The sequence below is a fragment of the Falco peregrinus genome, chromosome Z (assembly GCF_023634155.1).
Source record: "Falco peregrinus isolate bFalPer1 chromosome Z, bFalPer1.pri, whole genome shotgun sequence".
NCBI classification, from domain to species: domain Eukaryota; kingdom Metazoa; phylum Chordata; class Aves; order Falconiformes; family Falconidae; genus Falco; species Falco peregrinus.
The window spans coordinates 47,777,222-47,802,572 of NC_073739.1; the positions used below are offsets into that span (position 1 = coordinate 47,777,222).

General features: G+C 43.4%; 2 long non-coding RNA genes across 2 annotated transcripts; both read right to left on the reverse strand.

Annotated features, from left to right (window-relative positions):
• Window positions 1-1,308: 1,308 nt before the first annotated feature.
• On the reverse strand, window positions 1,309-4,976 carry LOC129782734 (uncharacterized). Its single transcript, XR_008744795.1, has 2 exons — window positions 4,254-4,976; window positions 1,309-1,929 (listed from the first exon to the last, which is right to left on the reverse strand). It is a non-coding gene; the product is annotated as an uncharacterized LOC129782734 (long non-coding RNA).
• An 8,306-nt stretch (window positions 4,977-13,282) lies between these two features.
• Window positions 13,283-24,670, reverse strand: LOC129782773 (uncharacterized). The gene is made up of 2 exons (XR_008744880.1): window positions 24,630-24,670; window positions 13,283-18,490 (listed from the first exon to the last, which is right to left on the reverse strand). It is a non-coding gene; the product is annotated as an uncharacterized LOC129782773 (long non-coding RNA).
• Between the last annotated feature and the right edge of the window lie 681 nt (window positions 24,671-25,351).

Below are 25,351 nucleotides of genomic sequence, written 5' to 3' on the forward strand. Positions count from 1 at the left end.
CACACTGATGATGTTATGACAGAGATGATGTTGTAACCTGTGAGAAGACACACATTCCTGTTACACAAAAGAAAAGCCATGACATTGTGGGAGGGAGGACAGAATCTACACAGCATGCTGTGGGGAAAATCCATCTGGGGTCCGTCTGATGCTGCACAAAAGCAGGGCACCCTGCATGCAGAAGGACACAGGATTTACTCTATATTCCCATTTTTGTTCTGCTTTATTAGAACAACTGTCTTTATTAAGCCATTTCTGTTGAGCCTTTCTTGCAGAAATCCAGAAACAGCCCTGCACCATTTCCCTCACCATCTTACCTCCTGACCTCCCCAGGTGCAGAAGAGCAATATATCTTACACTTAGGGCAGTACTGGAAAATACCAGTCCACATGTTACTCACAGTTGACATAATACATCAGATTGTTTTAATTGTTATCGTTTATAACAATTTTATTTTGGGTTCAATCTATTTAGGTTGAGAAACAATAAGCAAAAACAACCCCCGGTGCGCAGAGAACTCAATTAGCCCCAGCACACGCACCCAGAGTTCTGAACAGCGTCTCTTATACCAGCATCGTGACCAATCTCTTCTCGCCGGATAAGCATCCTGCTCTTTCCCCATTGGGTCGTCTGTGTTACTAGGGTACACCTTCTCCTCCTATTGGCTCGCCTTTGGCACGCTTTTGAGCGCTTGGCATAGGGATTGCCTCAGGAGAAGGGCGAGTTTTCTAGTGGTTTCATTGTCTTAAAGGTGAAGCACATCCGCCTGTTCATTACAATTGTGATACAGGTTATAGTGGTCACAAACTATTTTAGATTTACACAGGGTACAATTACACTTATCACGCTATATTCTATTTTGACATGAATTATCACTACGTTTATCTCATTGATTCATGTCTTAGTTTCCAATTCGATAACAGCTTTTCATGTTGTAGTCATTCCTTATTTCTAGTTGCATAATCTGTACCGCTGATAGTATTAATCAAATAACACATTGAATTAAACAAGGGGGAAGTAACAACACCCCCCCCCCCCCCCCCCCCAATATTCCCAGGAGTACAATATTCACTTCGGTAACCCAATTACATACAACAATTGGTAAGATTAAATTTCCAACAAACTCCCCCTTCCTGTGCCAACAGGTAGTCCAATGCTATACTGGAACCCCAGTCGTTCTCTCCTACTTACTGGTAACAGAAGAAGCTAGTTTTATTGCACCTACTATACATAACCCAACCCAATTATTTGGCAAAGAGGTAAATGCTAATTTTCCACAAATCAAAGTGTGTCTCTCCATACACATAGTAACTAGTTACTCTGTTATATTTTTGACAAGTTTTACAAACAGATTTTTAGCAACTGTGGGAACTTCACATTTGACTCAAATGTTTCCATCTCATGATAAAACAAGCTAAATAACAACCTATGTTCTTTATCTTCTCCTTTCTTTATCCATCCCTGTTTTCAAATCAAAGTTGGAAGTAAAAAGGGTGTCCACAACTTTCCACAGGGTTCCAATCAGGACCCATATCAAGAGAGGTCCATTCAGCATCATAATGCCCAGGGGTCACCCCCCCAGGGGTTGCAGCCCTTGGCAGACCTTGTCAGCTGCAGCACCGATTCCCTCCAGTCTTTACTACAGAGTGCCTTTCGCAGAGGTCTGGGAAAATTGGGGAAAAAGTGGGTTCCATCAGCTACTAAAGATAAATTGGTCCTCTAGCACTTTAAATTTTTGTAAATTCAATTAGAGTTGAATTTACAGTCCCCTTTTAGGGAAGTCAATATGAATTTCCCCAGCCGTTACATCAAGTTCTTTTAAAGGTAAGTTTGGTATCCCCAGGTTCAGTTACGACTCTCCATTCCTTTATTGGTCCCTTTACCCTTGAAGCATGTGTCCACCCCTTTTCAGCCGTCCTTATCGCCTTTCTGTAGCTAAAAGAACAAGAAATGGTCCTTCCCATTGAAGGTTAAGGCTATCTTCTCTCCAGTTAATCACCCAAGAGGATCCATCAATAAACAGTTTTTCCCCTTTCTCCAACTATTCTTTCTCTAGATCTGGTCCAATTTTTGTTTGTAGCTCTACTAAATCTATAGTTATGTTCAAGTATTGAGGTCTTCTCCCATTCCCCAAACCAAAACTGTGCTGGGTTTTGTGCTGTAGTCATCCTTAAATCCAAATCAGAAGAATGAATTAAAATAGCTTCATATTTTAATAATCTATTGTCGGTAAGCCATTTATGTGCTTTCTGTTGGAGGTTTCCTCTAATGTCATGGGGGACATATACTACCTTTTTGTCCCTCATTCGCTTCTGACAATCCTTTTTTAAATGTCCCTTCTGCCCACAATAACAACATTCGGGCATTTTCCCAGGGGAATCCTTACTCCTCTTCCCTGGAATCATAGGCTGTCTTCTTTCACCTTCTGATCTGGGAGCTTTTGAGATCATTTTCGGCTGTTCCCTTTGCTGAGTTTCCCGGGATGCCGCTACAAGTATTTTTGCTTTCTCTTTTCGTTTCTCCTCATCTCTCCGCACATACACTTTTTGAGCTTCCCTCAACAATTCCTGCAATCCTCGAACCGGCCAATCGTCCAACTTTTCCAGCTTCCTTTTTATATCCCCCCATGATCTGGCCAAAAATTGGGTTTTTTGGTATTGCTTCTCCGACTGGAGAGGCTGGGTCCACCCCCAAATATATTTGTAAATTTTTCCTCGGTCTCTCTAACCAGTCCGTAGGGGACTCATCCTTTCCCTGATGTTCACTAAAGGCCTTATTAATATTCTGCCCCCTTGATTCCTTGGATAATCAATTCTCTCAAATCTGACATATTGTGTCTATCACGGGCATTTTGGTTACTCCAATTCGGGTTTTGGTTAGGCCATTTCTGTTCCCCAGGAGGGCCTTGTTGATACCTTCCTTCCCACATCCGTATTCCTGCCTGTCTAATCATAGATCTTTCTTCGGCTGTACATAATATTCCCAAAATAGATAGTATTTCTTCCCAGGTATAGGTATTAGGACCTAAGAACTGGTCTAATCGTTCAGAGACTCCCAAAGGATCATCTAACAGACGACCCATTTCTTTTTTAAAGAATCTCACATCTCTTGTATTCAAAGGTACCGATAAAAATGCAATTCCTCCTCTATCTCCTCCCATCAGTACCTCTCGGAGGGAAACCAGAGCCACTGCTTCTTTTTCATAAATTTCATCTCTCTCTTTCTGTGCTGTTTTACTCCTGGTGTGACTAGAAGGAGGAGAAAGTAGGGAAGTCGACAGAACGAGGTCAGGAGGCAGTTGGGGATGTATTCTCTCCTGACGGCCTTCCGCATCCTGCCTTAAATAAGGCGGGGGTAAATTGTCTAATGGCTCCCATAATAACGTGGTTGGTTTAGTTTCCCTCTCCCTGCCTCCCTTTCCTTCTTTTCTCTTTAAGTAAATAATGAAGCCAATCTTCCCGTCTCCAACACTCTCCACAGCGCAGCATATTCACTTTCTTCCTAAAGGGCTCTTTATTATTCACCTATAAATTCAATGTCTTACAAATCCAATCATCAAAACATCCAAATATTGGCCAATATACATAACCGGATCGAATTTCCTCTCTCGCCCACACTTCCATACAGTAATGGACTTTTTTTTTTTTCCCCTCTTGAGATGGCCAGTGACCCCAGTGCCTGAGCATTGTTCCCAAGGGACTATCTAGGGGAGTAATTTTTGGGTATTCCTTTTCCGCCTTTGTTTCCTCTTCAAAACTTGACTCATATTGGCCCATTTTAGAAATTTTGCGGCAATTCCTATCGCCTTTAGCGACCAATAACCGTCTGGCAGAGGGTCCGCACCCCCCTACGATATCCGGGAATATTACACCCTTGGTTGCCGATACCAATGTCTACAGGGGGGCTTGGACCTGTCACCCACCTGCGAATCCTAAGCCTTTTACAGTGGTTTCCTATCGCCCTTAGTTACCGGTAAGAGTGTCCTGCAGGGGGCTGAACCCTTCACCCACCCACATACCCTATAGGAGTCGAGATCCCACCCACGAATCCTATAGGAACCGCTTCGGTCCTTCACCGGCCAAGCCCCTCCCGGGAGTTTGGAACCGCGGTTAGAAGACCTCCACACTCGCTTCGGAATTCAAATCCTGGCTCCGAACCTAGAGTCCGTTTCCAGAATTAGGTTCCGTCTCAATCACACTCTTGCACACAAGCAACCGATACCCACCCAACCGACCGGCTTCCCTTATACTCACGACTCCGTCGTCTTCGTTCGGATCTTCGTGCACCAGAATTACGGGCCCTTTTTACTGCAGTTTTCTCCTGGGAGCTCCAATCCCTTTTGGTTATTGTTTCTCTTTTGTTCGTTGATCTCCGGAGACTGACCCAGACTGCTACTCCCGAGCCACAACCTGTGGGGCGCCCCTCGGAGAGCCACAGTCCAGGAAAGCACAGCGAGATCACGTCGGGGTCACCAAATTGTTATAAACGATAACAATTAAAACATTTTTATTTTGAGTTCAATCGATTTAGGTTGAGAAACAATAAGCAAAAACAACCCCCGGTGCGCAGAGAACTCAGCCCCAGCACACGCACCCACCCGGAGTTCTGAACAGCGTCTCTTATACCAGCATCGTGACCAATCTCTTCTCGCCGGATAAGCATCCTGCTCTTTCCCCATTGGGTCGTCTGTGTTACTAGGGTACACCTTCTCCTCCTATTGGCTCGCCTTTGGCGCGCTTTTGAGAGTCTCAGGGTCTTTGTCTTCTTGGCGCGCTTTTCTAAGTAGCGATTGCCTCAGGGGAAGGGGGAGTTTTCTAAGAAGTGGTTTCATTGTCTTAAAGGAGAAGCGCATCCGCCTGTTCATTACAATTGTGATACAGGTTATAGTGGTCACAAACTGTTTTAGATTTACACAGGGTACAACAATTACACTTATCACACTATAGTCTATTTTGACATGAATCACGACTATGTTTATCACAAGATCTCCCACAGGAGTGCCTGAAAGGTCATGTGTTCACATCCCAATATTTCTGTAGTTTCTTGGGAATAACATATAGGGTAATTTTACGACGGTTGTGTACAGAAAGACTGCCCAGAGATTAATTTTGTAAAAAATAGATGACTTGCTGAAAAATGTTCTGCTGATCCTAGTAACCCTGCTATAAAAAAAGAAATCCACAAAGATAAATAATGTACAGCAAAGACATTGCTGAATGAAAACTCAGAAATAACAGAAGTACCGCCAATTTCACAGGAAGTTGACAAAATCTCACCATATCACACACACAAAAAAGACACAGGGTGATATCTGAGTAGATAGTGGAAGCTTGCTTGATGACAAAGAAGGAGCAAAATAAAGACCACCTAATATTGTGCATGTTAGTAATATTGAAAGGAGCTTTAGCTCCATGGTCCTGCACTGGCATTAATTTGTTTGGATGTGGTGGAAGCAAAGTCTTGATACTGTTGCAGAAAAAAAACAGAATACAATTTAGATGAGTTCAGAGCAGGAGCAGTTCATTACTATTGATACAGGAGAGAACTCTGAGCAGCACAATGACCATCCTGTCCACAGGAACTCTGCCCAAATGGGGCAGTTACAGAGCTGATGTATCTGCAGGTTATACAACTCCTTCTTCATCAAAACTCAGCTAAGCAGGATACGGTAGATAACAACATAGATTTAAATCCTTCAGTTAAGAAAGCTCTATTCAGTACATCCTTTTACAAATAATCTACTCCTTCATAATTAAATCTTGTTGACTGGCAAGACCATTAGCTGCAAATGTGTCTTAACTAGGGAGGCCTGCAGAGGTCTGCAAGACATTAACTATTTTGCTTCCAAAGTACCGGTTTCTTTTTTTCCCTGCTTTCTGAAAGTAACAATATCAGAGAACATAGCATGAAATCATTTTAGCTAGATACTTTATGCCAACCACCCCGAAGTCTGCCACATCAGCAAGATGCAGGTAGGAAGCTAAGAACCAGAATAGCCATTTGTGCAACAACTGACACGAAAACACAGACATTGTAAAAATGTATGTGTTACAACTAAATCAGAGATGCTGTTCATGTTATGAAGGACCACACAGGTTTAACAGTTTCTAATGGAAAGGAAATACATGTTTATCTAGCAAAAACATGAACACAAGAGGATATAAAACAGTTTATTGTGAAATTGTTTCTCTCTGCTATAAAAACTAAATAAAACATCTTCAACAAAAGGAGGAAGGGCAAAAGAGGCTGGAATTTAAGTGAGAAAAAATCAGCTGTGAAATAGTAATAGATCATAGAAAAACAAAGGAAAGGCTTCAGCAGATCATTGCAGAGGGAAAGTTGCAGTCTTTCAGAAGAAACCTGCAATTAGATCACCTTAAAGCAACTGTGAGACAAGAGTTCTGAAATTTATGAAATCACAAAAGTAAACCAGCTCAGACATTTAACTCAGAACTCCTGACGAATGCATGCATACATACATATTTTAGGGTTTTTTTTTTAATTACTGTCATTTGTTTATTTTTACTTTGGGAAAGGGGACTTTCTAGGATACTTGGGACTGTTAGTAGAGAAAATTTGGAAAATTTGGAAAGGTTGAAGTTAGTAGAACTTGTTAGTTTCTCAGGTTAGTGTCTCAGGAGGAGCTTAACATTGTCTTCATGGTTTAGGTTTCCTGTGGTTAAAATACAAGCTTTTTCTGGTTTTGCCAGAACCATCTTTGATCACTCCTGCCAGAGAAGCCAGCAAGAGAAGGAGTAATTCATTTCCCACACAGTCGTACTATGCCAGACCTGCTTCTCACTTCTACAGTGCAATCAGAAAATCATGCTTTTTTAACTGGATCAGAAGCAGCACAATGAGAGGCCCCTAATTTTCCTGGTACATGTTATGTAGTTAATCTCAACAACTCAAGGCTGCAATCCATTTTTATTTCTAATTTCTAAATCCATTTCTATTTTTGATTGTAATTGGAGCTCACTGCTAACCAGTCTCTTGGAAGAAGCTTGTCCCAGGATGATCTGACATCATTTGCTCATATTAAACTAATTTTAAATTCACCTGAAGAAAACCTGTCTATCAAAAGTATGACAATTTGTAAAATGAAAACAGATAAAATTAAAAACTGTTTCTAATGCATATTACAGATATTCATTCGTACAGAAAAAGCAAGACTGACCTCCCCTTACTAAGTCTCACCATGACACATGCCCATCTCTGCAACTGAGCAGCACTTGAACATGGCAGGTCTGCTTGTTTGCCTCAAAATCTGTTTCCTGATCCTCAGTTTAATTGATCAGACTCTTCCAACTGGAAAGAGATGGGAGGGGAAAACTGCTCCTGGCAGACTGTGGGGTCAGTCCTTGCTTTCTGAGCAAATGAGTTGACCAGCAGCTTCTGCCTGCCCCAGTGCCTGGAGGTTAGTGCTGCAGCCCAGGCTCCTCAGCAGATTCTGGGGCTTCTGGCTGCTCTCTGCCTGCATCCAGCTAAATGCATCGGACCCTTTCTCAACCACTGTTTGCACCCAGGCTGAAACTCAAAGAGACACCATGAAAAAGCACCACAAAAATGTGTTAATTCAAGATGATGTTACTTGTCGATCTCCTAACCCCTCCCAATGGAGCACAGAATAAAAGGCAATGCTAGAAGTCAAGGGGCCAGGGCCCAAAGCAGAAAACTAACCCCTGTCACTAGCTTGGCCTTAGTCAAAGGAGTTATTCAAATGGAGAGCAGTGCGTCAAAGTGGGCCAGCTGGATTACAGTGTTTGTCTCTTCTCCTTGCTCTTCTGTCACTACTGGAGCAGGTTCCTCAGCCAGGAGCAAGGGCTAGCCACAGGACCAAAGGCACACAGAGTGATTCTCTTGGCAACAGGAAACACTGGCACCATCAAGCCTTCAAAGTATTTTCTGATTAACAACTGAAAGCAGTTGAAGAGCACCTGCTAGGTGCATTCTTTGTGAGGCTGCTTTAAGACCAACAGGGAGGGTGGAGGGGCTGACTAGAGGCAACAGGCACAGCAGGGGCACAAAGAAGCTCCACTGGCAATTTCTGGGTTCTGTTTTGCACACAGGAGGAGGGAGGAAGAACACAGCCTCTTTCAGCTGCAGTGCTTTCACTCAGAGGCACAGAAAAAATCCATCCATTAATTAGGTTCTATATTCACATATATTGAAAATATCCTCCAAGCTATTTTGCCTATGTGGTTGAGGAGGTGTGAGCCAAGGAGGATGGGGGAGCAGTAAACGCGGGGGGGGGGGAGGTCATCAGGATTTGTCAAACACTGTAGCTACTCTGTGCATCTTGGTAATTATACTTCTCTCATTCTTTCATTTAGGATGAATGTCCTAATCTGCATCTGAGGAAGCTTAGAAGAAGAACGTTTAAAATATTTCATTAGATATATGTGACTACAGGCACAGTGTGTTTTTTGTTTCCTACAAGGGCACAGGCACTATCAGAAAAGGGCAGAGCAGTGTTGACTGAACAATACATGAGGTATACAGATGATTAACACAGGGAAAATAATTAGCACTCTTTAATCATTTTACTGCTGCTAAGTGCATCCAAGCCCCTGAGAGCATCCCGTTTCTGAAGCAATATGAAGCCAGTGGAAAGGGTAAAGATGTCATGCCTGACAGTTGTATTATTTCAGCTCAGCAGCAACTCCCTACATAGACAGAATAGCAATTTTCCAATATTAAAGTGGTTTTATGTAAGTAAAATATTTTAAAAGGCCCAGAAGGCTTTGGACACTTGATGTTCTGGTTAGAATGATGCCTTCTGCCTTAACCCACTGTGGCCCTGTAACTGTAGCATCTGATCGGTCTGGAGGAAAACAGCTGCAAACCAGGTGTACTGGTGCCTGGGTCCTCAGATGTAGGACTTTATATTTTGCTTCATGAGGTTAATCTCTGACCATTTCTCCAGCCTGTCCAGGCCCCTCTGCATGGCAGTGCAACCATCTAGTCTAGCCACTCCTCCCAGTTCTGGATCATCTGCAAATATGACAAGGGTGCACTCTGTCCCATCAACCAGGTCACTCATGAAGAAGTTGAACAGTACTGGCCCCAGTACTGACCCTGGGGTACACTGCTAGTGTCTTGTTCCTACCTGGACTTTGTGCCACTGATCACAACTTTCTGGGCCCATCCATTCAGCCAGAGTTCAGACCACCTCACTGTCCAATTTTCCAGCCCGTACTTTTATCAGTTTGTCTACAATGATGTTTTGGGAGGCAGTGTTGAAAACCTTACTAAAGTTGAGGTAAAGAACATCCACTGTTGAATCCAGTCTCCCTCAGATGCCAAGCAAGTCACCTCATTCTAGAAGGCTGTCACGTTGGTTAAGCATGATTATCCCCTTCATAAATCATGGTCACTTCTCCTGATCACCTTCTTGTCCTTCATGTGTTTGAAACTCATTTGCAAGATTAGTTGCTTCATCACTTTTTTAGGGACTGAGATGAGGCTGACCAGCCTGTAATTCCTCAGATCTTTTGTCTTGGCTTTTTGGAGATAGCAATATCATTTCTTCTCTTCCAGTCTTAAAGGAAACTCTCTCTGTCATCACAGCCATTCAATGAATGGTCTTGCAATGACATCACGCAAGTCCCTCAGCACTCGTCCCCATGGATTTATATAGTATGCCCAGTTTGTTTAAGTGGCCCCTTACCTGGTACTCATCCACTGAAGGTAAGTCTTCCTTGCTCCACACTTTCCCTAGCATCTCAGGGACCTGGGATGCTTAAAAGCTGATCTTACCAGTAAACAATGAGGAGGGAAGGCACTGAGTACCTTGGCCTTTTCCATGTCTTCTGTTACTAGGTCCTCTGCACCATTCAGCAGCAGGCCTATGTTTTCCCTAGTTTACCTCAGACCCCTGATCAGGTCCCTGACCACACAGGGTCCCTGGAGCATGGCTGCTCCAAAGAAAAGACTCCTGCCCTGTGTTGCAGAATCAAAGCCTGCAAAGTGTGGCAGGAAGGGACCAGGCTGCTCTGATGGCCGCGTAACCCAGCAGGACCCTTTGAGGCAAATCAGACTGTTTCAGGTCTGGTGTTTCATTTCTGCAGATGGTCGTATCTCCTACAAAAAGCACTAATGGGACAGTCTGATTTGCTCTTAGTGATGTATACCTCCTCCTCTCTGGGTTGCCTCTTCTGCTCTTCCTGGCACAGCACCTCAGCAAACCCTGCCACCGTGTCAGACCTTAGAGCAAAGCTTGCTGCATCAACACCTCCAGCATCAGTTTGATTCCATGTTGAGTCTCCCTGGCTGTTCTGCAGGATTCCCGAGGGGCTGCAACTCCCGTCAGGCTTCCTACAGCAGGCCCTGCCTCAGGGCTCACTGCTCCACTCTCCTGCCCAGGCCCTGGCAGCAGGGCTGGCAGAGCGTGGGGGGCACTGGGTCCTGCAGGTGAAAAGCAACTGTGCTGAGAGCACACCAAGTGTGAGGAAGAGGAACATGAGGAGCTGGAGGAAGCACAGGAGGAGCAGAGTGGGCATTGGGGTGATTTGTTCCTTGATGAAGGGGTCAGAGCAGGTATTTGCTCCTTCCTAGAGCTCATCCACATGAGCAGGGGCTGTGGGCAAGTGGCACGTGTGCAGCCTGGTTCTGCACGAACTCCCACATGTGTGCAGCAGTGCACATGTCCAGGGCAATAAGCCAGTCCCTACCCCTGAGCAGGTCTTCAACTTGGATCCAAACTGTGCACAAGCCCTTCTATCCCACAGCTTCCAGTGCTGCCTGAGTGTCCCCCAGGGCAACGCACACTTCCCTGACCAAACCAACCCCAACAGATCCTCTGCCCCTGGGGCTGTGCAGCCAAACATGCATCTGCTGACTACTGTGGGGCTGGGAGGGGGGAGACAGCCCTGAAGTTTGCTGCCCTGTCCACCACAGAGTTCCCACCTCTGCACCTTCCTCTCTGCCCCCATTTGTCACCCATCAAAAACCCACAGTGACAAGGCCCAGTGCCAGGCTGGCTGGGCTGTCATCCTTTAACACAGGGGTCCCAAGCAGGTCCACAGCAGTGGGACTGGTTGAGAAACGTACTCTACCAGTTCTCTCAGTCTCTCATGCCACTCCAAAGCACACATCCAGTCCTCATAGAGATCAGCTGACAGGAGTTTGGAGGGGGTGTTTCAGAGCAAGTCCTGCAATGCCAAGATCTTCAGATGAGGCTTTGGACAGTTCTGCTGGGACCTCAGGGAATATCCCTGTGACTCTGCCTTAGGAGGAGGCAGCTTGGTTGCAGCCACCTGCTCTTGCAGATACCCATTGACACTGCCAGAACAGGCAGCTTCCAGGCTGCATGCCAAGCGATCTTGCAGTCTGTTAACAGGATACCACTCTTCTCTACCTTCTCTTCACGCCTAAGTCTCATCATGCCTCCCTAAGCAGACTGCTGAAGAGCATGAAGTCTGTTTCCCAAGGGCTTGCCAGAAATCAGGGGCTGAAGAGGAACAGAAGAGGAGATAGAAAATTAAAATGACAAATTTTTCTAAGCCTGAATCATGGAACTTTGGCTCCACTGCAGCTTTAGCCAAAGTCCCAGCCAGGTCAAACCCAGTCACTGAAGTGGGCTTCTGCAGGTTCAGAAGGAGCTGATGCAATACACATGAAATACCACAATGCAACACACAGAGAACAGGTAAAGGGAAGCAAGTGAAAAGAGCAAAGTGGTATGTTTTGGTTTCCAAAAAGAAAGCAACATGAGTTACAGTATTGTAAATGCTGAGCTAAAACAGGAATCCCATGCCAATAAACACTTGACTAAGTACATTTCTGAAACTGAAGTATTGCTAAATATACATCATAGTCCTGCTGGTTTTCAGTAGAGGTAAGAGATCTGTGAGAAAATCTGACCCAGATATCTATAGTCATTTTTGTGAGAAGCAAATGCAAGTGCTGGTAAATGATCCGAGCAGCACAGTTTTCTATTGGGAAACAGTGAATTCTGGCTAAATTCAACGAACATATACTGATCTCTTCAACACATGGATAAAACTGGAGGGCAGCAAAGCAGCCAGCAAGCTCGGGCTGTGATTTGCCCTACACGCAAATATTTAGTTGATTTCAGAGACTTAAAATTGATAATGCTATTAGGATTTTAAATACAGTTTGCATCCATTAAACACTTTCTAATCCTGCATCAACAGTGCATGCAACCCTGAAAACTAGCAGTCTTCTTGTAGGCAGCAGACTCAAAACTAGCTTCTTCCACTTGGCAGCTTACAAGAGATGCTTCAGCAAAGTCTCCCTCCCTTCATCTGCTTTCAGGCTTTTCAGGTCACACAGAAACCTACAAGCCTCTCAGAAGGCACCTTACAGCAACGGCAAGTTCTGGGGTTCCAGAACTGCAGCCCCCCTGGCCTGCAAGATGATCATGGGGTCACCTCTCCTGTTTCCTTCTCAGGCGGGTGTTGCACTAGAGCAATGCGTCTGATCACACGAAGTCCATGGGAGCAGATAAATCAGGGTGACAAGAAGAGCGTCTTTTTTTTTTTTTTTATTATTTCATCTTACAACTCTTTAAAGACATTTCAATTCATCATTCCTTGAAAATTGATTTTGCCATGAAAAGCTCTGATTATACACAGTTGGTTGCAGTAATTTTTCTCAAAAGCATGAAATAATAGTAGTTAGTGATGTTTTCAGTCACACCAGCTTCTGTGCAAGTGCAGGTCTTGGACATGCAGTATAGCATTCTGTAGGGGACCCCAAGTGAAACAAGCTGATTTGTCAGCTGGAAGCTGTACAGATACATCAGTACTGTGTTGTGCATTGTCAGCATCTTCAGTTTAAAACACAGTCACCTAAAAAGTTCTAATTAATTTTGAGTACTTCATTCCCTGAAGTGTCATTTCCATTTTCTTCCATTTTTCTAATTCTATTGTAGAAAACCTTAAAACTGTGTTTGAAGTGTTTTCAAGTTAATCCACATTTGAAAAATGTCAAAGGCCTTTAGTTTGTTTCAGCAATGCAGAAAAAATATGTTTTAGCATGACCAAAAATTTGTACAGGGTAGTTAGTATGTTTTGTAACAGCTTCTCCTTTAGCAAAGCCTACAGGCAGTGCCTGTGCTCCAGCACTTGGTGTCTTCTGCCAAAATAGTATGCCTCCGTCTTGCTACAACATAGTTAAAATACATGGTGCCAGCAGTAGCTCCCAGTACAGATGTTGCAAGTACATCGATGCTGTAAGGGAATTCCCTCTGTTTCTACCAATCGAGCAGTCCCTGAGGTAAGCTACTGATCTGAAGAATCAGTCAGCAATATGCAGGCGAGCGGAGGTTATCTTTATCAGGCAGCGCTGGGTGCATGGGGGATCACTCCACCAAAGTCATGTACACCGACGGGACTTTTCAGTCCCCCCTTTATACAAGCTACTCATACCTATTCATTAGTTTTCCAGGAAATCGTTTACATACTCATTACAATTCTGAGAATTCATTTACATATCACGTGCCTGCGCAATGTCCTTGAGGAGCTGTCTCTGCGCAGACTCTATTCCTTAGCCGCCACGTTTAGTCTTCATCTTCGCCACGTTGCATGTACAACAGGAATCTAAGACCAAATGTCCCTTCTAAAGATAACCAGCCCAAGGACGTAACAATCTGTACATCCATCATGTTGACAATATGGGTCCTTGGTCGTTTCCCAACTTTTAGATAAACATAATTTAAAATAAAAGCATGTTTTAACCATTCTAAATTAGGTAACCACGAAGTCAGTTTGTTCCATATAGCTTCATGGAACTCCATGACAAATCGTCTTTAGTAATTTCATGCAGGATCTGCACCGTGTTCCATATCTTACGGATGTCTGTTTAATCATTCCATCCATCAGATTGGGAACAAGTATTTTGCCCTGGGTTTCCAGGACTTGCTCCTCCTGTCTTGTTTGAGCTTTCCAATGTCAATTATTATCACTTTTCGTAACTACTGTGGTGGTTAGGTTTAATATTTGTAAATCAAATCTGGGACCCAACTCATATGTTTTATTATCAAACAGGCAATATCCTCCACCATCGTTTGGCTTTTTCCAAAAGTCTGGCCAGGTAGGCCATTTGTCATCGAGATAATTCCAGTTTTGAGAGGCCACCCCATACAGGGGTGTTATCAAGCCTCCTTTAAGAGAGGTACATATCCAGCATTCCTTAGCTTTCGTAGCATTAACAATTATTTGCGATGTTTGAAGATAGGTATTGTGTACTCATGTTTCAGTTTCTAATATCCTTACAACAGTTACAAGTAAAATCAGAATAACTTTACACAAATGTCGCTGATCCTTTTTGACAGTCCATTGTGTCTCCGGAGATTTCTTTACGATCTAAAGAACTGTAGTTTCATGGGTCCTGCTGGGGTGATGGCCCATGATTTCTCAGGAGCCTTCTTTATCTAAGAGTAGTGAATCCAGGTTGGTTGTTCTCTTATCTTGACGGTGGTGAAGGTCGTCAGCAGCACCTGACAGGGTCCTTCCCACTTTTCTTCCAAAGGTTTCCCTGAAAAAGTCTTTATATACACATAGTCACCAGATTTAAAGGAAAGGACTGGTTGATCCAACCCTCTGGCCCTTGTTCCCAATACTTGTTTATTTAAAACTTTTCATTGTCCCTGGAGGGTCTTCACATATTCACATAAATATCCCTCCCCTAACTGCTTTAAATCTTCTCCAGCAAATTGTAACTGGTACGGTCTCCCATATAATATTTCAAAAGGGCTTAAATTCTCCTTTGTTCTCGGTTTAGTTCGTATTCTTAATAATACCAAGGGAAGAAATTGTGGCCAAGTTAGATTTGTCCCTTGTCCTATTTTCGCTAGCTGTAAATGGTTCATTTTTCCACTTGCCCACTTGTTTGAGGCCTATAAGGAGTGTGTAATTGCCAATCTATTCCTAATACTGTGTTTACTTGTATTACTTTGGCACAGAAGTGTGAGCCTCTATCAGAAGAGATTGTTGCCAGAACCCCAAAGCCGGGGATAATTTAATTTAATAGTCCCTTCGTACCTCTCTTGCTTTATTTGTTCGACAAGGGAAAGTTTCTGGCCAACCTGAAAACGTATCAGTCATAACTAATAAATATCGGTAACCCCCCCCCCTTTTCTTCGGAGTTCGGGAAAATCAACTGGCCACTGTTGCCCTGGATAATTTCCTCTACTAATGTTCCCTAGTTTTATTCTATTTGCTACATTGGGATTATTACGTAAACACACTTTGCATTGCTCAGTTACCTGTTTTATTACAGTATATAAGTTTTGCCCCATCAATTTCTGATTCAAACTTTTATATAATGTATCAGCTCCCCAATGAGTCTTATTATGTTCTGTTAAGGCTGTGGTCCATATTAAATTGGATGGTACCACTATACGACCATCTGCCAAATAGGTCCACTTATTTAATTCTATTTTACCATTCATGTCCTGAATTAGCTTTAGATCTTTAGAATAGTTTGGCTCCTGATCTGTACTTACAGTTTGGATTTTACTGTCTGGTATTAAGAATAATTCCTCCTTTCCCAACTCCTCTGCTATTCTTCTGGCCTCATGGTCGGCCAGGTGGTTTCCAATTTCCAAATCAGTGCCTCAATGGGCCATCTTATGTTCTTCCTTCCTGGAAGACCCTCTTATAACAGAGGGGGTCATTCCTCACATCAAGGTCTTGCATGGCATATGTTCCCACTGCTCAGCACCTACGGGGTTGCAGCCAACAGCGGAGCTCAAGATTCTTCTTGGTGGCAAACACAGGCCAACCCAGTCTTGCCCTTGACTATGGTAGGAGCTACTTGACCAACCTTATTCCTTGTACTTCGTTGTCAATGTAGAGTTTCATCTGCACATCCCATAACAAGTCACTGTCATGGCAAAACACACAGATTCACATTAGTAGAACTACTACAGAGTGTATTTTATTTTAGTTTTTACGCCAATATCCCCCACAGCCCTGTTGACCAAGGGATATTGTTTTACCTGAGTTAGGCAGGCCTCCTGCTTATCATTTTTACTGTAACAGGTAAAGCATTTTTCACCTTACCTGGAATTTATTCGCAGATATACCTGGTTAAAGATTTCTTTTACTTCAGGGAGATCCTCTTTTCCACTTTTCTGTTGAATTAAAGATAAGCTCAAGATTTCAGTTAATTGATTATTTTGGTGAATTTGGCATTCTTATTGTTTTCTTAGTTTGTACTTTAAAGGTTTCAGGATGTTTTCCTGGTGGCCAGCAGCTCCCACAACAAATTCTTTTCACTGAAGTTTAACACCAATAAGTTGGTTTTGTATTCACTAAAAATTCCACCTCATTTTTCCTAGTCCCTAGTTCACCAGAACCCCTTGCTGGTTCTTTAGCTTAGGGCAATCTCGCTTCCAGTGCCCACTTTCCCTACAATATGCACAGTGATCTGATCCCATAGGAAAGGGATTCACTCTTTCACTTCTGCCTGACATTCCTCCTCTGTCTCTGCCTCTTCTCCTCTACCAGTTTAGCACGACCCAGCTCTTCTTTTACCTTCTGTACACCTTCCCTATTCCTTCTATCAACTTTTCTACATCACGATTATCTAGTAACAATCAACTCGAACCTTTATCTAGTCCCATTAGATGGTGACATTATCAGGTCCTTCTGCTCAATCGTCAGCAACAGCAACCCCCTCCTCCTCACCAGCAGAAGGATTCGGGGCAGGAGATGCTCTTCCTGCTCTGCAGGTTACACAAGCCTGCCTCTGCAGCAGCACTTCTGTTTTAACTGTTTCTTACCCTGAATGCAAATCTGCTCCTTGTTGCTTTAAGTCTGTGTTCTTACATATCAGCCTTTGCAGGCAAACAGCAAACACCCTGCCATGCGTCCAGCAGGACTCAGCCGCACCTTCGAGGGGGTACGGGGGTTTGTACAAACTCACCCCAAGACTTTAACACTTTCACAGGGTCTTTGATTCTCCACCCCCCCACCCCCCACCCCCCTCCCCGCTTCAGAGTTTACATACATTAGTACAAGTTTTTATCTTACAACGTGTTTCATTCTGGTTGCTCCAAAGAGGGAACCACAACCTGAGCTCTCTTTTTTCTTTTTTACACAAAAATTTCAACAAGAACATCTTTCTAGTTTAGGTCTCAGTTTTTTCCTATTATTATTATTTTTTGCGAGGACATAATATATTTAGACACTTGCCACCCTTTTTTCGAGTATACAGACAGCACTTACAACACTAAGGACCAGAGGTTAATTCATGCTTTTTCCAAATGATGTTAGTTCTAATGTTTTGTCCACAATCTCCCGCTCTAATTTCTAATTATGCATTCCAACACTTCATAAATTGATAAGGTACCGTGTATTTACATACAACTCTAGGAACACTGACAGTTCACGTTACCACACAAAGTATGTATTTCAATGAACAATTGCCAAAAACCAGATTTTTTCTTTTTCTGGCCTTAAGCAGAGTGTTAAGTTTTCAGCTATTTGCCTAGAATTACCAGAATATTATTTTTCAACTCCAATTTTGAACATGTAACAAGACAACACATAGAACAAACAAGACGCAGAGTGCTATTTCAGTTGTTACATTCTAGGAATTCCCCAAAACTTAAGACAACCTAAAGGAAGTTTTTAGCTTCCCAGATCTTAAGACAATCAAATATTCAAAACAAAGAATAAATATAAATACCTTTTATTTTGTGCAGAAGTCCTTGTCCACCTGTGTGAGAAGCCGAGGGGTAGGGGAGTCTTGCCTACAGAAGATGCAGTCGGGGGCCCTGAGGGTCCCCAGGCCCCTGGATTCCAGCGCTGGTGGAGAGTTTTTCTGGCTGGCTTGCCATATTGATGCCAAAACAGCACAGAGCAACTGCTCAGAGAAGAATTTTGTCCCTAAGCAGCAACCCCCACCATATACTCAATAATTCTTTACAGTATATGCACTTTAAAACATATAGAGGTTTACACTCACCCCTCGGATGTTCAAGACAATAACCACATATCAACATTCATAGTATACCTAATACAGAAAGGTTCTCACATTTCCAGCCTAAAATGAGTATAACCATTATTATTAGTAACCCTAAAATTATTAATCCTGTATACACAAACTGACTTCAAATTATCAAACTTTTTTTTTTTTAGTCTCCCGACCAAAACAGAACCAGAATTCTAATATTACCTTAATATCAGAACGAGTACCATAACAGAATCAGATGTATACCTGGGATGCTAGCTACCCAGCATATGCCATCCTGCATAAGCATACAATGATCTTACGCCTTACAGACAGCTTTACAGATGGACCGGTCCCAGAACAGAATCCGAAACAGTACTGTTCAAAACATACCAGAATATAATATTTGAATAAAGGTAATACCTTCACTCCGTAAGATGGAGTCCTTTTCTGCTCCTGCAGTGATCCAGATGAGAGAAGGAGCCCCTCCAGGAAAAATCCCCGCGGGCACCCTAGGGAGTCCCCGCCCTCAATGGGTCCTGCAGCCGAGCAGAGGAGGTCCCATCTGGGGTGCCAAAGTGGTTTAAAGAAACAGTCACCAATATTCGAGTGAGCAGACGTTATCTTTATTCGGCAGCGCATGGTGCATGGGGGATCGCTCCACCAAAGTCATGCACACCGAGGGGACTTTTCAGTCCCCGCTATACAAGCAACTCATACCTATTCATTAACTTTCCGGGAAATTGTTTACATATTCATTACAATTCTGGGAACTTATTTACATGTTTCGCTAAACTAGTGACCACGATTTAAGTCCTTGTCTTTGCCGCATTGTATAAACAACAGGAACTTAGGACCAGATAGCCTTTTTAAAGATGACAAATTCAAGGACTTAGCAATTAGTACATCTGTCATGTTAGCAATAAGGGTCCTTGGACGTTTCCCGACTTTTAACTAAACATACGTGTGTCATCATTTAGATAAGTGGTACAGCATTCACTATTCACTACCTCTGGCCTCTTGTCTCCACACTGGATTGTCAGTGATAAAACTTTTGCCTTCAGTTCATGTGCTGAGGACATATCTCCCTGTTGTCATCAGGGGAATGCACACGCCTTCTCATCATGCTGCTCTTTCCTTCAGAAAGCACTGCCAGCAATATTTCTGCTTGGCATATGGTAGCTTCATCCAATGATTTGAAGGGAACTTGTTTTGCATGTGTCTCCCATAAAAGTGCTTAGCATATATCTGGCATGTTTTTCTTCATGGATCGTCACACTTTTACGTTGTTTCCCAGTGCTGCACCTTCCTTTGCTGTAGAACAGGCCATCTAGTGCAGACTGCAGTGATACACACCCAAATGGAAATCCTTCTGCTATAGCAGCATGCGCACATCTGTATGTTAATGTTGTGCTGCAAGTTATGCCTCTCTCTAGGTAAGAAGACAGGCTAGCCTCTGCAGGAGATTATGTTCTGGCACATTGTCTTTCAATGGCCAGAAGCTCAATGCAGGGCTTTTCTGTTTGTACAGTGCCTACACAATTAAGTCACTGATTAGCATTTACATCAATCTGGTAGCTTAAAACTGCCTTAAGATTAGTGTAAGCTATCTTTTGAAGCTCCTGCCAATGAGCATGGAGCGGCTGCAGTGCAAAGAAGAATTTGACCTCTTGTATCCGCCTTTTCTTGTGTCCTTACTCTTTGCAGACTTTTGCAAAGTTTGTTGAACCTGTGAAATATGGAAAGCACATGTTGTGGTAAGAAAATTAATTTGCTCAGAAAATGGGAAAACCTTCCCTGCTTGCAGTATAGTGTCACAGAGGACAGAGAAAGTAAGATTTACCATTGGCACAGTCCCATGTGGCACACAGGCTGGGGCATGTATCACACATCCTCACTGCCATGTAAAATATAAGTTTCAATCTCTCCTTGTGCTCAGAGAGAAACAGACAGTAAAAATCACTCTGCACCTTATTATACAAAGGAAGTGATCCAATCTAAATGTACATTGGGAAAAGAAAGCCTGTCACTCTGGACACCGGTGTTTAGTGTTTCTGTTTCCCAGGAGCTCTCCACAGTGCAGTCACCAGCTCCAGGACAACTGAGATGGCTGTAACAGCTGAACCTCTGTCCCCATTAAGTGCTGTGTCCCACAATGACTACACAGGCAAACAAGCAGTTTTGCAAAGCAATTCCTTCATTACTGAGCTCAAAGTTAAAGGTTTTGTCCTACCCCCTGGCCCTTTCTGTTCCTCCTTCCCAGAGTTGCACAATATCTTGTAGCCCAGTTGTCTGAGAGGTGTTCAGTCCTGTCCTTAAAGCCTGTGAAAGCTCCAGCTGCACACTTGTGAATTTATTGTCATTAGCCAGCTCTATGACACAAGCTGCTGCCCCCTGACTTGGTCCAGTGCTTCTTTAATGAGGTACTGGTTCAAGAGAAGCACAACTCAAGCGAAGAGTTAGATACTTAGGGCAGACGTGGAACTTTCTTCTAACCACAAACCAACTGGAAAAAGTAACTTCAAGATCTGTCTTCATCTACACTAGTAATTAAACAAGCTAGGAAACATTCCTTCCCTTTCTCTGAAAAGGAAAATTCCTTTTCATTTCTGCTTTACTTCAAATTAAGGGTCCCTCCACTTCATACATATCAGGTGCATTTTCTTTAAGAGATGACCAGTTTGTAGCTACTGCTTAAACCCTGAGTAATTTTCTCAGTTTGTATTTTGCTCTAGTCTTATAAAAGGTGGTATCTCCATGATTTCTCTTTGTTTCTGTCCTTAGGCATCCTGCCCACACCAATGCTTTTACAGTTTAAAAATAGACTCACATTTATACTCCAAATAAAGTTCTAATTCCTTTAAATGCTACCCTGAGTATTATTTTGAATGCATGTTCTTCCCAATGCACTCAAATATTTGAAAGTCAGAGTGATATCTTGGTTTACCAATCTATTTTAAAAGCTTATGTTTTCCAACTTGTAAAAGACCTAAGTCATTACTGTCAGCAAGGAAGGGTCTGGAAAGAAAAAGATTAAGAGTTTGTTACTATTAGATAACAAGATAAAACCATAAATACACAGAAACTCTTTGTTGTTTCAGGCTTAAGATCAGAAAAACAGTTCTATCATCAAAGGCAATAGCCCTGGTCTGAGGTCTACTGATAATGACAAAAATCTTCCATTACTTTGGTTGATGTGTAGTAGAGCAGAAATGAAAACGAATGTGCCTTTTCAGAGAAAGAGAGGTGTGCTTCTTTAGCACTTCCTAGAAGTCTGATTACTTTCCTAGGGCTAGAGTTATGTAACCTAATCTAAAAAGGTAAAATCAAGGTTTTTTTTCAAGTAATGGAGTTCAGTGCATTAAAAAAACTGAAAAAAATCTTTTGGGGCAACAAACCCATCAGCAAATTGCTGGGAAGCTTCTCAGGTGTTCTGTGTCCTCAGGACTTTACTCATGCTGAAAATCTCATCAGGACGTTTGTGCTACAGTCCTGTTAGTGCTACTCAGCACAGTGCAGCTCATGACCAAGAGCTCAAAAACATGTTAGTTCATGAAATTGCGCATATATTTCCCAAAGTCATCAACCTGATTGAAAACTGGTGTTCATAGCAGGCTTTGATTTGTGCATGAGAGAAAAGAAGAAAAGCCTCTTTTTGTATTTTTTAACCACTTCATGCCTCCATGGCCTCCCAGCATGGCTCAGCCGTCACAGCTCCCAGTGCACTTCCAGGGATCCCAGTGATGAACTCAGTAGAGCCACACTTGGTGAGGGGTCTTGTCATACATGTGATGGAGTAGAGACCCATGAAACTTGGCTTGAAGGATATAAACCACCTATGCCATGGAAATAACTGCCAGCCTTTAGCAAAACCAGATGAATTCAATATAACACTGCCAGATGAAAGACCCTGTGATACATTTAATGGTAAAATGAAAACCAGGAACATTACATGCCTGTTAGTCTGGAAAGGACATAACTAAGTGGATCATCTTACTGTTATTCTGCACAGTTTTTTCCTCTTTCATTATATATCACAGGTTCTGCAACTAAGAAAGGGTCTGGAACAAGGTCTGATGACCAGACCTTCCCATACAAGAGTTGATCTTTTATAATCTGAAGTGTAGAAGTAATTATTGGTAGAAGTACTTAAAATGGTCTTCTGAAGCATGTCCTCTGCATAAGCAGTGTAACTCTTCATGAGAAAATACTGAAATATAGACTATCCTGTGAAAAGGTACATCTCTGAAGAAAAAAAAATCCCAGACCCTTTTAGGAGGTCAGAAGAGTAATGAAAAACCACCTATAAAAGGCAGTCCAGGATGGTCACAACAAGGCCTCAAAGGGACTTGCTTAAAACCAAGCTGAAAACCTGATCCCCTCAGCTAAATGGGTTTGTGTAGCAGAAGCTTTCCTGAATCCCTCTCGGCCTGGAGGCTGGCCAGTTCACTGGGGTCACTGTGCACCCACACTGCCGAGACATTGCCTGTGCAGCCCCAAAGAGCAAGGAGCGCAGCGTTGTGCTGCTTCTCTTGTGGTTTTCTGTAACCGAGAATACAGCAGATGGGAAATAGGAGAGTTTAGAAATTAGTTCATAAGGAAAAAGAGGAGCCACTTGTATACAGGGTGAAGTGATAAAATGGTAAGTCAGAGATTGGGAAGCTGTGGACAAGGCAGAGTATCTTTGTCCTGTGTAGGGGTTACATTATTGCTCAAAATCATGGGAGACATTTATCTACTCCCCTTTAGAAAGACTGGAGATTTTTATGACAAAAGCCTTGAGAAAAATGTAGAAGCTGAAGCAGGGAAAGGTCTGAATCCTTTCTTAGTTAACCTGTGTAAAAGGACAGGGGAATTACTGTGGCACATGCCCAAATTTGCAGGGGGCCAGAACTGTTCTGGCCAAGCTGTCCCATGGGGTGCTACCTGCACCCAACAGCAGTGAAGGGTAACCAAAGGGCAGAGGCATGACCTGGTCCTACCTGAAAATCCAAGCTGTCAGGAGCGATGAAGAGCTATACCACATTAAAAAAAGTAAGAACTTAGTCATTTGCAACCCGATTGTATAGTCCCAGTAGAAAGGCGCCTACAAATAATTTGAGAGCTGTGGGTTGTTTGACAATGGAAAGGAAAAGAGAAAAATCTTGAAGGCACTGCATCCCAGAGCAAAGGAAGACATTCCCAGGAGTTCAATGCTCAATACTTTCCTTCAAGGGAGACAAATATGACACATTGGAAAATGTTTATAAGCACATTGCATGCTCCTGTATGTCAGGTCTGTGTTGTTAGAAAAAACAATCAAGACAAAAGCCCACCACATTCTATTTAAATCAGCAGTTTAAATCAGAGATGAGCCTTTACTGCCTTAAATGTCTTGTGGGGGGGTGGGGGGGTGGGGGGTGGAAGGAACATGGACATGGGACATGACAGAAAAAGAAAGAAAGAAAGAAAGAGAAAGAAAAGAAAGAAAGAAAGAAAAAGAAAGAAAGAAAGAAAGAAAGAAAGAAAGAAAGAAAGAAAGAGAGAAAGAAAGAAAGAAAGAAAAGAAAGAAAGAAAGGAAAAGAAAGAAAGAAAGAAAGAAAGAAAGAAAGAAAGAAAGAAAGAAAGAAAATATTGGAAAAGCACTTGGATTAAGAAAGGAAGAATCTTGTATGACAAAACAAGGGTGATCAGCGCACGCAGGCAATTTGTCAGACTTGAAAACTACACAGAAAAGGACAAAGAATTAGTGGTGTTTCCATGCTTAGATATAATGGTCATGATGGAGAATTAGACATCCTCTAGCTAACATGGTGCTTAAACAACTGACATCGTCTGGACTACAGAGACACCCCACACTGGAAAACTGTAACCTGGGGCTTCATTCTGCACCAGGGAGTTGCTGTTTCTCTTAACAAGTGTGGGCAGGAACATGTTTCTAGTGGCATCAGCTAGAGGTCTGCTCTGACATGGAATAATTGACTATACAAACACTTATCTTTTGCAGATCGTAGCTGGAGGAAAATATACTCAGCTGACAAACAGTTCATTCTCTTTCTTGTCATGAGTATTTAGCAGAGAGAGAAAAGCATTGTGTATATGCAACAGAGTCCTGAGAAATGCCATTGTTCTCACAAGTCCAAGAGTGATTAGAGAACTGTGTTTGTATTCTTACACCCTTTGTACACATGTGACATTTCCTGCTTTTGCAATGTAAGAGCAGTATGAGGAAGTATTGCAAGCACAGTCTCCTCACCTCAAAACTCACAAGAATTTGTGCTATAAATGTGTGAGGGCAAAGAGTGGATAAACTGGTAAATTGTGATGACAGAAGTTATTTTTCTGCCGAAAACGTCACCGATATTTCCGAAGCAGAATGTATTGAAATGAAAGATACAAGGCTACCCTCCTCCTTCTCACTCCCTGCTCTCTTCCCATGCAAAACAGCTAGGACAGCGAGGACACAGCCAAGAACGCAGAGAAGGGCCATCCATGCACAGCACCACACCGCACGGAGGTACTTCTTTTCTCTGGAGTTTCCTGTCTCCAGACTCTCGCTCCCCTACTCACCAGCAACGCGGGGGGTGGGAGAGCAGTCAGCATTGCAGCGGTAAAAATACACCAAGCACCAGGCAACTGCTGATCATGGTAGACAGCTGGTCACAGGAGAGGGACTCGAAGCAAAAAATCAGCAAGGGCCTTCACCGAGAGCCACGGTACATACTGAGCAGGAGGCTGAGGACGCTGAGGAGGTGCCTAGCGGCGGGGCTGTGTGCCCAGAGCAGGACACCGGAGCAGGGGATGGGGGGTGGGGGTGGCAGGGTAGCGGGGGGGGTGCGGAAGCAGGGGGTGCTGGAGCAGGGGGTGCTGGAGCAGGGGGTGCCTGAGCAGGGGGTCCCGCAGCAGGGTCCCGCAGCAGGGGCAGTGCCCACCGCTACAGCAAGGGCCGCAGCTCGGGCCTTGCCCTGCATCCTCGCCTCGTGCCGCCCACGGCTGCCCAGTTCGGAGCTGGAATCGGTGAGCTGGCCTGTGCTGGCCGTGCCAGTTGTGAGGGTGCGAGTTCCTCCTTGTTGCTTGCTCATAAATCTGTAACCCTTGCGTTTCCAGGGTTCATTTCCTCTGCCAGCCCGATGCCCGCTCTTCAAGGTAAAAGGGATCACAGGGCCCTTTGAGATCATTCCTCCCTGAGGAGGAAGAAAGTCTTTACCCAAAACACATGTTCTTACGGATTTCCAGTCTTAACAAGGGTACTCCTCTGAAGGCTAATTTTGAAGTCAGTACATTTAACTTTCTGCTGCCTGCAGGTATCTCCGCAGAGCTCAGGTGCCAGAAACAGAGGAATGGGCCCCCAGACCCCCTGCCTCTGCCACAGCAGGCTCGGGAGGCGGGGAGCAGCAAAGCCACCCACACACCAGTTCAACACAGAGGAAACAGGAGGAACCCGGG